This window comes from Tachypleus tridentatus, chromosome 1 (genome assembly GCF_004210375.1).
Source record: "Tachypleus tridentatus isolate NWPU-2018 chromosome 1, ASM421037v1, whole genome shotgun sequence".
NCBI classification, from domain to species: domain Eukaryota; kingdom Metazoa; phylum Arthropoda; class Merostomata; order Xiphosura; family Limulidae; genus Tachypleus; species Tachypleus tridentatus.
Window position 1 is genome coordinate 105,348,035 of NC_134825.1, and position 13,381 is coordinate 105,361,415.

The window sequence follows — 13,381 nt, forward strand, 5'->3', positions numbered from 1 at the left end:
TAAGTTGTTCTGACTTAAAGTTGTATACAGTGAGGAAGTTGTTCTGACTTAAGGTTGTATACATTGAGGAAATTGTTCTGACTTAAGGTTAAGTACAGTGAGGAATTTTTCTGACTTAAGGTTATGTACAGTAGGAAAGTTGTTCTGACTTAAGGTTATGTACAGTGAGGAAGTTGTTCTGACTTAAGGTTATAAGCAGTGAGGAAGGTGATCTGACTTAACGTAATGTACAATGAGGAAGTTGTTCTGGCGTAAGGTTGTGTACAGTGAGAAATTTGTTCTGACTTAAAGTTATGTACAGTGAGTAAGTTGTTCTGACTTAAGATTATGTTAAGTGAGATTGTTGTTCTGACTTAAGGTTATATTCAGTGAAGAAGTTGTTCTGACTTAAGGTTATGTACAGTGAGGAAGTTGTTCTTAATTAAGGTTATGTACAGTGAGGAAGTTGTTCTGACTTAAGGTTATGTACAGTGAGGAAATGGTTCTGACTTAAGGTTATGTACAGTGAGGAAGTTGTTCTGACTAAAGGTTATGTACAATGAGGAAGTTTTTCTCACTTAAGTTTCTATACAGTGAGGAAGTTGTTCTTACGTAAGGTTGTGTACAGTGAGTACGTTGTTGTGACTTAAGGTTGTGTACAGTGAGAAAGTTATTTTGACTTAAGGTTATGTACAGTGAGTAAGTTGTTCTGACTTAAGGTTATATACAGAGAAGAAGCTGTTCTGACTTAAGGTTATGTATAATGACGAAGTTGTTCTAAATTAAGGTTATGTACAGTGAGGAAGTTGTTCTGACTTAAGGTTATGTACAGTGAGGAATTTCTTCTTACTTAAGGTTATGTAAAGTGAGGAAGTTGTTGCGACTTAAGGATGTATACAGTGAGGTAGTTGTTCTGACTTAAGGTTATGTACAGTGAGGAGGAGTTTTTGACTTAAGGTTATGTACAGTGAGGAAATTGTTCTGACTTAAGGTTGTATACAGTGAGGAAGTTGTTCTTACTTAAAGTTATGAACAGTGAGGAAGTTGTTCTGACTTAAGGTTGTATACAGTGAGGAAGTTGATTGACTTGAGGTTATGTACAGTGAGGAAGTTGTTCTGACTTAAGGTTATATACAGTGAGGAAGTTGTTCTGACTTAAGGTTGTATACAATGAGGAAGTTGTTTTCAATTAAGGTTGTTTACAGTGAGGAAGTTGTTCTGACTTAAGGTTATGTACAGTGAGGAAGTTGTTGTGACATAAGGTTGCATACAGTGAGGAAGTTTCTCTGACTTAAGATAATGTACAGTGAGGAAGTTGTTCTGACTTAAGGTTATGTACAGTAAGGAAGTTGTTCTGACTTAAGGTTATGTTAAGTGAGAAAGTTGTTCTGACTTAAGGTTAAGTACAGTGAGAAATTTGTTCTGACTTAAGGTTATGTTAAGTGAGAAAGTTGTTCTGATTTAAGGTTATATACAGTGAAGAAGTTGTTCTGATTAAGGTTATGTACAGTAAGGAAGCTGTTCTTAATTAAGGTTATGTACAGTGAGGAAGTTGTTCTGACTTAAGGTTATGTACAGTGAGGAATTTCTTCTGACTTAAGGTTAAGTAAAGTGAGGAAGTTTTGCGACTTAAGTATGTATACAGTGAGGAAGTTGTTCTGACTTAAGGTTATGTACAGTGAGGAAATTGTTCTGACTTAAGGTTATGTACAGTGAGGAAGTTGTTCTGACTAAAGGTTATGTACAATGAGGAAGTTGTTCTGACTTAAGGTTGTATACAGTGAGGAAGTTGTTTTGACTTAAGGTTATGTACATTGAGGAAATTGTTCTGACTTAAAGTTGTATACAGTGAGGAAGTTGTTTTCAATTAAGGTTGTTTACAGTGAGGAAATTGTTCTGACTTAAGGTTATGTACAGAGAGGAAGTAGTTCTGACTTAAGGTTATAAACAGTGAGGAAGTTGATCTTTCTTATCGTTATATACAGTTAGAAAGTTGTTCTGAGTTTTGGTTATGTACAGTGAGTAAGTTGTTCTGATTTAAGGTTGCATACAGTGAGGAAGTTGTTCTGAGTTAAGGTTGTATACAGTGAGGGAATAGTATTGACTTAAGGTTATGTAGAGTGAGGAAGTTGTTCTGACTTACGGTTATATACAGTGAGAAAGTTGTTCTTACGTAAGGTTGTGTACAGAGAATACGTTGTTGTGATTTAAGGTTGTATACAGTGAGGAAGTTGTTTTGACTTAAGGTTATGTACAGTGAGTAAGTAGTTCTGACTTAAGGTTATATACAGTGAAGAAGTTGTTCTGACTTAAGGTTATGCATAATGACGAAGTTGTTCTGACTTAAGGTTATGTTAAGTGAGAAAGTTGTTCTGACTTAAGGTTATATGCAGTGAAGAAGTTGTTCTGACTTAAGGTTATGTACAGTAAGGAAGCTGTTCTTAATTAAGGTTATGTACAGTGAGGAAGTTGTTCTGACTTAAGGTTATGTACAGTGAAGAAGATGTTCTGACTTAAGGTTATATATAATGACGAGGTTGTTCTAAATTAAGGTTATGTACAGTGAGGAAGTTGTTCTGACTTAAGGTTATGTACAGAGAAGAATTTCTTCTTACTTAAGGTTATGTAAGGTGAGGAAGTTGATCTGACCTAACGTTATGTACAGTGAGGAAGATTTTCTTACTTTAGGTTATGCACAGTGAGGAAGTTGTTCTGACATAAGGTTGCATACAGTGAGGAAGTTTCTCTGACTTAAGATAATGTACAGTGAGGAAGTTGTTCTGACTTAAGGTTGTGTACAGTGAGAAATTTGTTCTGACTTGAGGTTATGTACAGTGAGGAAGTTGTTCTGACTTAAGGTTATGTACAGTAAGAAAGTTGTTCTGACTTAAGGTTATAAACAGTGAGGAAGTTTTTCTGACTTAAAGTTATGTACATTTAGGAAGTTGTTCTAACTTTAGGTTATGTATAGTGAGGAAGTTGTTCTGACTTAAGGTTAAGTACAGTGAGGAATTTGTTAAGACTTAAGGTTATGTTAAGTGAGAAAGTTGTTCTGACTTAAGGTTATATACAGTGAAGAAGTTGTTCTGACTTAAGGTTATGTACAGTGAGGAAGTTGTTCTGACTTAAGGTTATGTACAGTGAGGAAGTTGTTCTTACTTAAAGTTGTGTACAGTGAATACGTTGTTGTGACTTAAGGTTGTATACAGTGAGGAAGTTGTTTTGACTTAAGGTTATGTACAGTGAGTAAGTAGTTCTGACTTAAGGTTATATACAGTGAAGAAGTTGTTCTGACTTAAGGTTATGCATAATGACGAAGTTGTTCTGACTTAAGGTTATGTACAGTGAGGAATTTCTTCTGACTTAAGGTTATGTAAAGTGAGGAAGTTGTTGACGACTTAAGGATGTATACAGTGAGGTAGTTGTTCTGACTTAAGGTTATGTACAGTGAGGAAGTTTTCTGACTTAAGGTTATGTACAGTGAGGAAGTTGTTCTGACTTAAGGTTATGTACATTGAGGAAATTGTTCTGACTTAAGGTTGTATACAGTGAGGAAGTTGTTCTTACTTAAAGTTATGTACAGTGAGGAAGTTGTTCTGACTTAAGGTTGTATACAGTGAGGAAGTTGATTGACTTAAGGTTATGTACAGTGAGGAAGTTGTTCTGACTTAAGGTTATATACAGTGAGGAAGTTGTTCTGACTTAAGGTTATGTACAGTGAGGAAGTTGTTCTGAATTAAGGTTGTTTACAGTGAGGAAGTTGTTCTGACTTAAGGTTATGTACAGTGAGGAAGTTGTTCTGACTTAAGGTTATAAACAGTGAGGAAGTTGATCTTTCTTATCGTTATGTACAGTTAGAAAGTTGTTCTGAGTTTAGGTTATGTACAGTGAGGAAGTTGTTCTGACTTAAGGTTGCATACAGTGAGGAAGTTTCTCTGACTTAAGGTTATGTACAGTGAGGAAGTTGTTCTGACTTAAGGTTATGTACAGTGAGGAAGTTGTTCTGACTTAAGGTTATGTACAGTGAGGAAGTTGTTCTGACTTAAGGTTATGTACAGTGAGGAAGTTGTTCTGACTTAAGGTTATATACAGTGAGGAAGTTGTTCTGACTTAAGGTTATGTATGAGGAAGTTGTTCTAAATTAAGGTTATGTACAGTGAGGAAGTTGTTCTGACTTAAGGTTATGTACAGTGAGGAAGTTGTTCTGACTTAAGGTTATGTACAGTGAGGAAGTTGTTCTGACTTAAGGTTATGTACAGTGAGGAAGTTGTTCTGACTTAAGGTTATGTACAGTGAGGAAGTTGTTCTGACTTAAGGTTATGTACAGTGAGGAAGTTGTTCTGACTTAAGGTTATGTACAGTGAGGAAGTTGTTCTGACTTAAGGTTATGTACAGTGAGGAAGTTGTTCTGACTTAAGGTTATGTACAGTGAGGAAGTTGTTCTGACTTAAGGTTATGTACAGTGAGGAAGTTGTTCTGACTTAAGGTTATATACAGTGAGGAAGTTGTTCTGACTTAAGGTTATGTACAGTGAGGAAGTTGTTCTGACTTAAGGTTATGTACAGTGAGGAAGTTGTTCTGACTTAAGGTTATGTACAGTGAGGAAGTTGTTCTGACTTAAGGTTATATACAGTGAGGAAGTTGTTCTGACTTAAGGTTATGTACAGTGAGGAAGTTGTTCTGACTTAAGGTTATGTACAGTGAGGAAGTTGTTCTGACTTAAGGTTATGTACAGTGAGGAAGTTGTTCTGACTTAAGGTTATGTACAGTGAGGAAGTTGTTCTGACTTAAGGTTATGTACAGTGAGGAAGTTGTTCTGACTTAAGGTTATGTACAGTGAGGAAGTTGTTCTGACTTAAGGTTATGTACAGTGAGGAAGTTGTTCTGACTTAAGGTTATGTACAGTGAGGAAGTTGTTCTGACTTAAGGTTATGTACAGTGAGGAAGTTGTTCTGACTTAAGGTTATGTACAGTGAGGAAGTTGTTCTGACTTAAGGTTATGTACAGTGAGTAAGTTGTTCTAATTTAAGGTTATATACAGTGAAAATGTTGTTCTGACTTAAGGTTATGTACTGTTAGGAAGTTGTTCTGACTCAAGGTTATGTTCAGTGAGGAAGTTATTCTGACTTAAGGTTATGTACAGTGAGGAAGTTGTTCTGACTTAAGGTTATGTACAGTGAGGAAGTTGTTCTGACTTAAGGTTATGTACAGTGAGGAAGTTGTTCTGACTTAAGGTTATGTACAGTGAGGAAGTTGTTCTGACTTAAGGTTATGTACAGTGAGGAAGTTGTTCTGACTTAAGGTTATGTACAGTGAGGAAGTTGTTCTGACTTAAGGTTATGTACAGTGAGGAAGTTGTTCTGACTTAAGGTTATATACAGTGAGGAAGTTGTTCTGACTTAAGGTTATGTACAGTGAGGAAGTTGTTCTGACTTAAGGTTATGTACAGTGAGGAAGTTGTTCTGACTTAAGGTTATATACAGTGAGGAAGTTGTTCTGACTTAAGGTTATGTACAGTGAGGAAGTTGTTCTGACTTAAGGTTATATACAGTGAGGAAGTTGTTCTGACTTAAGGTTATGTACAGTGAGGAAGTTGTTCTGACTTAAGGTTATGTACAGTGAGGAAGTTGTTCTGACTTAAGGTTATGTACAGTGAGGAAGTTGTTCTGACTTAAGGTTATGTACAGTGAGGAAGTTGTTCTGACTTAAGGTTGTATACAGTGAGGAAGTTGTTCTGACTTAAGGTTATGTACAGTGAGGAAGTTGTTCTGACTTAAGGTTATGTACAGTGAGGAAGTTGTTCTGACTTAAGGTTGTATACAGTGAGGAAGTTGTTCTGACTTAAGGTTATGTACAGTGAGGAAGTTGTTCTGACTTAAGGTTATATACAGTGAGGAAGTTGTTCTGACTTAAGGTTATGTACAGTGAGGAAGTTGTTCTGACTTAAGGTTATGTACAGTGAGGAAGTTGTTCTGACTTAAGGTTATGTACAGTGAGGAAGTTGTTCTGACTTAAGGTTATATACAGTGAGGAAGTTGTTCTGACTTAAGGTTATGTACAGTGAGGAAGTTGTTCTGACTTAAGGTTATGTACAGTGAGGAAGTTGTTCTGACTTAAGGTTATGTACAGTGAGGAAGTTGTTCTGACTTAAGGTTATGTACAGTGAGGAAGTTGTTCTGACTTAAGGTTATGTACAGTGAGGAAGTTGTTCTGACTTAAGGTTATGTACAGTGAGGAAGTTGTTCTGACTTAAGGTTATATACAGTGAGGAAGTTGTTCTGACTTAAGGTTATGTACAGTGAGGAAGTTGTTCTGACTTAAGGTTATATACAGTGAGGAAGTTGTTCTGACTTAAGGTTATATACAGTGAGGAAGTTGTTCTGACTTAAGGTTATGTACAGTGACAGTGAGGTTAAGAGGAAGTTGTTCTGACTTAAGGTTATGTACAGTGAGGAAGTTGTTCTGACTTAAGGTTATATACAGTGAGGAAGTTGTTCTGACAGTGAGGAAGTTGTTCTGACTTAAGGTTATGTACAGTGAGGAAGTTGTTCTGACTTAAGGTTATGTACAGTGAGGAAGTTGTTCTGACTTAAGGTTATGTACAGTGAGGAAGTTGTTCTGACTTAAGGTTATGTACAGTGAGGAAGTTGTTCTGACTTAAGGATGTATACAGTGAGGAAGTTGTTCTGACTTAAGGTTATATACAGTGAGGAAGTTGTTCTGACTTAAGGTTATGTAAAGTGAAGAAGTTGGTCTGACTTAAGGTTATGTAGAGTGATGAAGTTGTTCTGACTTAAGGTTATGTACAGTGAGGAAGTTGTTGCGACTTAAGGATGTATACAGTGAGGAAGTTGTTCTGACTTAAGGTTATGTACAGTGAGGAAGTTGTTCTGACTTAAGGTTATGTACAGTGAGGAAGTTGTTCTGACTTAAGGTTATGTACAGTGAGGAAGTTGTTCTGACTTAAGGTTATGTACAGTGAGGAAGTTGTTCTGACTTAAGGTTATGTACAGTGAGGAAGTTGTTCTGACTTAAGGTTATATACAGTGAGGAAGTTGTTCTGACTTAAGGTTATGTACAGTGAGGAAGTTGTTCTGACTTAAGGTTATATACAGTGAGGAAGTTGTTCTGACTTAAGGTTATGTACAGTGAGGAAGTTGTTCTGACTTAAGGTTATGTACAGTGAGGAAGTTGTTCTGACTTAAGGTTATGTACAGTGAGGAAGTTGTTCTGACTTAAGGTTATGTACAGTGAGGAAGTTGTTCTGACTTAAGGTTATGTACAGTGAGGAAGTTGTTCTGACTTAAGGTTATGTACAGTGAGGAAGTTGTTCTGACTTAAGGTTATATACAGTGAGGAAGTTGTTCTGACTTAAGGTTATGTACAGTGAGGAAGTTGTTCTGACTTAAGGTTATGTACAGTGAGGAAGTTGTTCTGACTTAAGGTTATTGTACAGTGAGTGAAAGTTGTTCTGACTTAAGGTTATGTACAGTGAGGAAGTTGTTCTGACTTAAGGTTATGTACAGTGAGGAAGTTGTTCTGACTTAAGGTTATGTACAGTGAGGAAGTTGTTCTGACTTAAGGTTATGTACAGTGAGGAAGTTGTTCTGACTTAAGGTTATATACAGTGAGGAAGTTGTTCTGACTTAAGGTTATATACAGTGAGGAAGTTGTTCTGACTTAAGGTTATGTACAGTGAGGAAGTTGTTCTGACTTAAGGTTATGTACAGTGAGGAAGTTGTTCTGACTTAAGGTTATGTACAGTGAGGAAGTTGTTCTGACTTAAGGTTATGTACAGTGAGGAAGTTGTTCTGACTTAAGGTTATGTACAGTGAGGAAGTTGTTCTGACTTAAGGTTATGTACAGTGAGGAAGTTGTTCTGACTTAAGGTTATGTACAGTGAGGAAGTTGTTCTGACTTAAGGTTATGTACAGTGAGGAAGTTGTTCTGACTTAAGGTTATGTACAGTGAGGAAGTTGTTCTGACTTAAGGTTATGTACAGTGAGGAAGTTGTTCTGACTTAAGGTTATGTACAGTGAGGAAGTTGTTCTGACTTAAGGTTATGTACAGTGAGTGAAAGTTGTTCTGACTTAAGGTTATATACAGTGAGGAAGTTGTTCTGACTTAAGGTTATGTACAGTGAGGAAGTTGTTCTGACTTAAGGTTATATACAGTGAGGAAGTTGTTCTGACTTAAGGTTATGTACAGTGAGGAAGTTGTTCTGACTTAAGGTTATGTACAGTGAGGAAGTTGTTCTGACTTAAGGTTATGTACAGTGAGGAAGTTGTTCTGACTTAAGGTTATGTACAGTGAGGAAGTTGTTCTGACTTAAGGTTATGTACAGTGAGGAAGTTGTTCTGACTTAAGGTTATATACAGTGAGGAAGTTGTTCTGACTTAAGGTTATGTACAGTGAGGAAGTTGTTCTGACTTAAGGTTATGTACAGTGAGGAAGTTGTTCTGACTTAAGGTTATGTACAGTGAGGAAGTTGTTCTGACTTAAGGTTATGTACAGTGAGGAAGTTGTTCTGACTTAAGGTTATGTACAGTGAGGAAGTTGTTCTGACTTAAGGTTATATACAGTGAGGAAGTTGTTCTGACTTAAGGTTATGTACAGTGAGGAAGTTGTTCTGACTTAAGGTTATGTACAGTGAGGAAGTTGTTCTGACTTAAGGTTATGTACAGTGAGGAAGTTGTTCTGACTTAAGGTTGTATACAGTGAGGAAGTTGTTCTGACTTAAGGTTATATACAGTGAGGAAGTTGTTCTGACTTAAGGTTATATACAGTGAGGAAGTTGTTCTGACTTAAGGTTATGTACAGTGAGGAAGTTGTTCTGACTTAAGGTTATGTACAGTGAGGAAGTTGTTCTGACTTAAGGTTATATACAGTGAGGAAGTTGTTCTGACTTAAGGTTATGTACAGTGAGGAAGTTGTTCTGACTTAAGGTTATGTACAGTGAGGAAGTTGTTCTGACTTAAGGTTATGTACAGTGAGGAAGTTGTTCTGACTTAAGGTTATGTACAGTGAGGAAGTTGTTCTGACTTAAGGTTATGTACAGTGAGGAAGTTGTTCTGACTTAAGGTTATGTACAGTGAGGAAGTTGTTCTGACTTAAGGTTATGAGGAAGTACAGTGAGGAAGTTGTTCTGACTTAAGGTTATGTACAGTGAGGAAGTTGTTCTGACTTAAGGTTATGTACAGTGAGGAAGTTGTTCTGACTTAAGGTTATGTACAGTGAGGAAGTTGTTCTGACTTAAGGTTATATACAGTGAGGAAGTTGTTCTGACTTAAGGTTATGTACAGTGAGGAAGTTGTTCTGACTTAAGGTTATGTACAGTGAGGAAGTTGTTCTGACTTAAGGTTATGTACAGTGAGGAAGTTGTTCTGACTTAAGGTTATGTACAGTGAGGAAGTTGTTCTGACTTAAGGTTATATACAGTGAGGAAGTTGTTCTGACTTAAGGTTATGTACAGTGAGGAAGTTGTTCTGACTTAAGGTTATGTACAGTGAGGAAGTTGTTCTGACTTAAGGTTATGTACAGTGAGGAAGTTGTTCTGACTTAAGGTTATGTACAGTGAGGAAGTTGTTCTGACTTAAGGTTATGTACAGTGAGGAAGTTGTTCTGACTTAAGGTTATGTACAGTGAGGAAGTTGTTCTGACTTAAGGTTATGTACAGTGAGGAAGTTGTTCTGACTTAAGGTTATGTACAGTGAGGAAATTGTTCTGACTTAAGGTTATATACAGTGAGGAAGTTGTTCTGACTTAAGGTTATGTACAGTGAGGAAGTTGTTCTGACTTAAGGTTATGTACAGTGAGGAAGTTGTTCTGACTTAAGGTTATGTACAGTGAGGAAGTTGTTCTGACTTAAGGTTATATACAGTGAGGAAGTTGTTCTGACTTAAGGTTATGTACAGTGAGGAAGTTGTTCTGACTTAAGGTTATGTACAGTGAGGAAGTTGTTCTGACTTAAGGTTATGTACAGTGAGGAAGTTGTTCTGACTTAAGGTTATATACAGTGAGGAAGTTGTTCTGACTTAAGGTTGTATACAGTGAGGAAGTTGTTCTGACTTAAGGTTATGTACAGTGAGGAAGTTGTTCTGACTTAAGGTTATATACAGTGAGGAAGTTGTTCTGACTTAAGGTTATGTACAGTGAGGAAGTTGTTCTGACTTAAGGTTATGTACAGTGAGGAAGTTGTTCTGACTTAAGGTTATGTACAGTGAGGAAGTTGTTCTGACTTAAGGTTATGTACAGTGAGGAAGTTGTTCTGACTTAAGGTTATGTACAGTGAGGAAGTTGTTCTGACTTAAGGTTATGTACAGTGAGGAAGTTGTTCTGACTTAAGGTTATATACAGTGAGGAAGTTGTTCTGACTTAAGGTTATATACAGTGAGGAAGTTGTTCTGACTTAAGGTTATGTACAGTGAGGAAGTTGTTCTGACTTAAGGTTATGTACAGTGAGGAAGTTGTTCTGACTTAAGGTTATGTACAGTGAGGAAGTTGTTCTGACTTAAGGTTATGTACAGTGAGGAAGTTGTTCTGACTTAAGGTTATGTACAGTGAGGAAGTTGTTCTGACTTAAGGTTATGTACAGTGAGGAAGTTGTTCTGACTTAAGGTTATGTACAGTGAGGAAGTTGTTCTGACTTAAGGTTATATACAGTGAGGAAGTTGTTCTGACTTAAGGTTATGTAGGTTATGTACAGTGAGGAAGTTGTTCTGACTTAAGGTTATGTACAGTGAGGAAGTTGTTCTGACTTAAGGTTATGTACAGTGAGGAAGTTGTTCTGACTTAAGGTTATGTACAGTGAGGAAGTTGTTCTGACTTAAGGTTATGTACAGTGAGGAAGTTGTTCTGACTTAAGGTTATGTACAGTGAGGAAGTTGTTCTGACTTAAGGTTATATACAGTGAGGAAGTTGTTCTGACTTAAGGTTATGTACAGTGAGGAAGTTGTTCTGACTTAAGGTTATGTACAGTGAGGAAGTTGTTCTGACTTAAGGTTATGTACAGTGAGGAAGTTGTTCTGACTTAAGGTTATGTACAGTGAGGAAGTTGTTCTGACTTAAGGTTATATACAGTGAGGAAGTTGTTCTGACTTAAGGTTATGTACAGTGAGGAAGTTGTTCTGACTTAAGGTTATGTACAGTGAGGAAGTTGTTCTGACTTAAGGTTATGTACAGTGAGGAAGTTGTTCTGACTTAAGGTTATGTACAGTGAGGAAGTTGTTCTGACTTAAGGTTATGTACAGTGAGGAAGTTGTTCTGACTTAAGGTTATATACAGTGAGGAAGTTGTTCTGACTTAAGGTTATGTACAGTGAGGAAGTTGTTCTGACTTAAGGTTATGTACAGTGAGGAAGTTGTTCTGACTTAAGGTTATGTACAGTGAGGAAGTTGTTCTGACTTAAGGTTATATACAGTGAGGAAGTTGTTCTGACTTAAGGTTATATACAGTGAGGAAGTTGTTCTGACTTAAGGTTATGTACAGTGAGGAAGTTGTTCTGACTTAAGGTTATGTACAGTGAGGAAGTTGTTCTGACTTAAGGTTATATACAGTGAGGAAGTTGTTCTGACTTAAGGTTATGTACAGTGAGGAAGTTGTTCTGACTTAAGGTTATGTACAGTGAGGAAGTTGTTCTGACTTAAGGTTATGTACAGTGAGGAAGTTGTTCTGACTTAAGGTTATGTACAGTGAGGAAGTTGTTCTGACTTAAGGTTATGTACAGTGAGGAAGTTGTTCTGACTTAAGGTTATGTACAGTGAGGAAGTTGTTCTGACTTAAGGTTATGTACAGTGAGGAAGTTGTTCTGACTTAAGGTTATATACAGTGAGGAAGTTGTTCTGACTTAAGGTTATGTACAGTGAGGAAGTTGTTCTGACTTAAGGTTATGTACAGTGAGGAAGTTGTTCTGACTTAAGGTTATGTACAGTGAGGAAGTTGTTCTGACTTAAGGTTATGTACAGTGAGGAAGTTGTTCTGACTTAAGGTTATGTACAGTGAGGAAGTTGTTCTGACTTAAGGTTATGTACAGTGAGGAAGTTGTTCTGACTTAAGGTTATATACAGTGAGGAAGTTGTTCTGACTTAAGGTTATTGTACAGTGAGGAAGTTGTTCTGACTTAAGGTTATGTACAGTGAGGAAGTTGTTCTGACTTAAGGTTATGTACAGTGAGGAAGTTGTTCTGACTTAAGGTTATGTACAGTGAGGAAGTTGTTCTGACTTAAGGTTATGTACAGTGAGGAAGTTGTTCTGACTTAAGGTTATGTACAGTGAGGAAGTTGTTCTGACTTAAGGTTATGTACAGTGAGGAAGTTGTTCTGACTTAAGGTTATGTACAGTGAGGAAGTTGTTCTGACTTAAGGTTATGTACAGTGAGGAAGTTGTTCTGACTTAAGGTTATGTACAGTGAGGAAGTTGTTCTGACTTAAGGTTATGTACAGTGAGGAAGTTGTTCTGACTTAAGGTTATGTACAGTGAGGAAGTTGTTCTGACTTAAGGTTATATACAGTGAGGAAGTTGTTCTGACTTAAGGTTATGTACAGTGAGGAAGTTGTTCTGACTTAAGGTTATGTACAGTGAGGAAGTTGTTCTGACTTAAGGTTATGTACAGTGAGGAAGTTGTTCTGACTTAAGGTTATGTACAGTGAGGAAGTTGTTCTGACTTAAGGTTATGTACAGTGAGGAAGTTGTTCTGACTTAAGGTTATGTACAGTGAGGAAGTTGTTCTGACTTAAGGTTATGTACAGTGAGGAAGTTGTTCTGACTTAAGGTTATATACAGTGAGGAAGTTGTTCTGACTTAAGGTTATGTACAGTGAGGAAGTTGTTCTGACTTAAGGTTATGTACAGTGAGGAAGTTGTTCTGACTTAAGGTTATATACAGTGAGGAAGTTGTTCTGACTTAAGGTTATGTACAGTGAGGAAGTTGTTCTGACTTAAGGTTATATACAGTGAGGAAGTTGTTCTGACTTAAGGTTATGTACAGTGAGGAAGTTGTTCTGACTTAAGGTTATGTACAGTGAGGAAGTTGTTCTGACTTAAGGTTATGTACAGTGAGGAAGTTGTTCTGACTTAAGGTTATATACAGTGAGGAAGTTGTTCTGACTTAAGGTTATGTACAGTGAGGAAGTTGTTCTGACTTAAGGTTATGTACAGTGAGGAAGTTGTTCTGACTTAAGGTTATGTACAGTGAGGAAGTTGTTCTGACTTAAGGTTATGTACAGTGAGGAAGTTGTTCTGACTTAAGGTTATGTACAGTGAGGAAGTTGTTCTGACTTAAGGTTATGTACAGTGAGGAAGTTGTTCTGACTTAAGGTTATGTACAGTGAGGAAGTTGTTCTGACTTAAGGTTATGTACAGTGAGGAAGTTGTTCTGACTTAAGGTTATGTACAGTGAGGAAGTT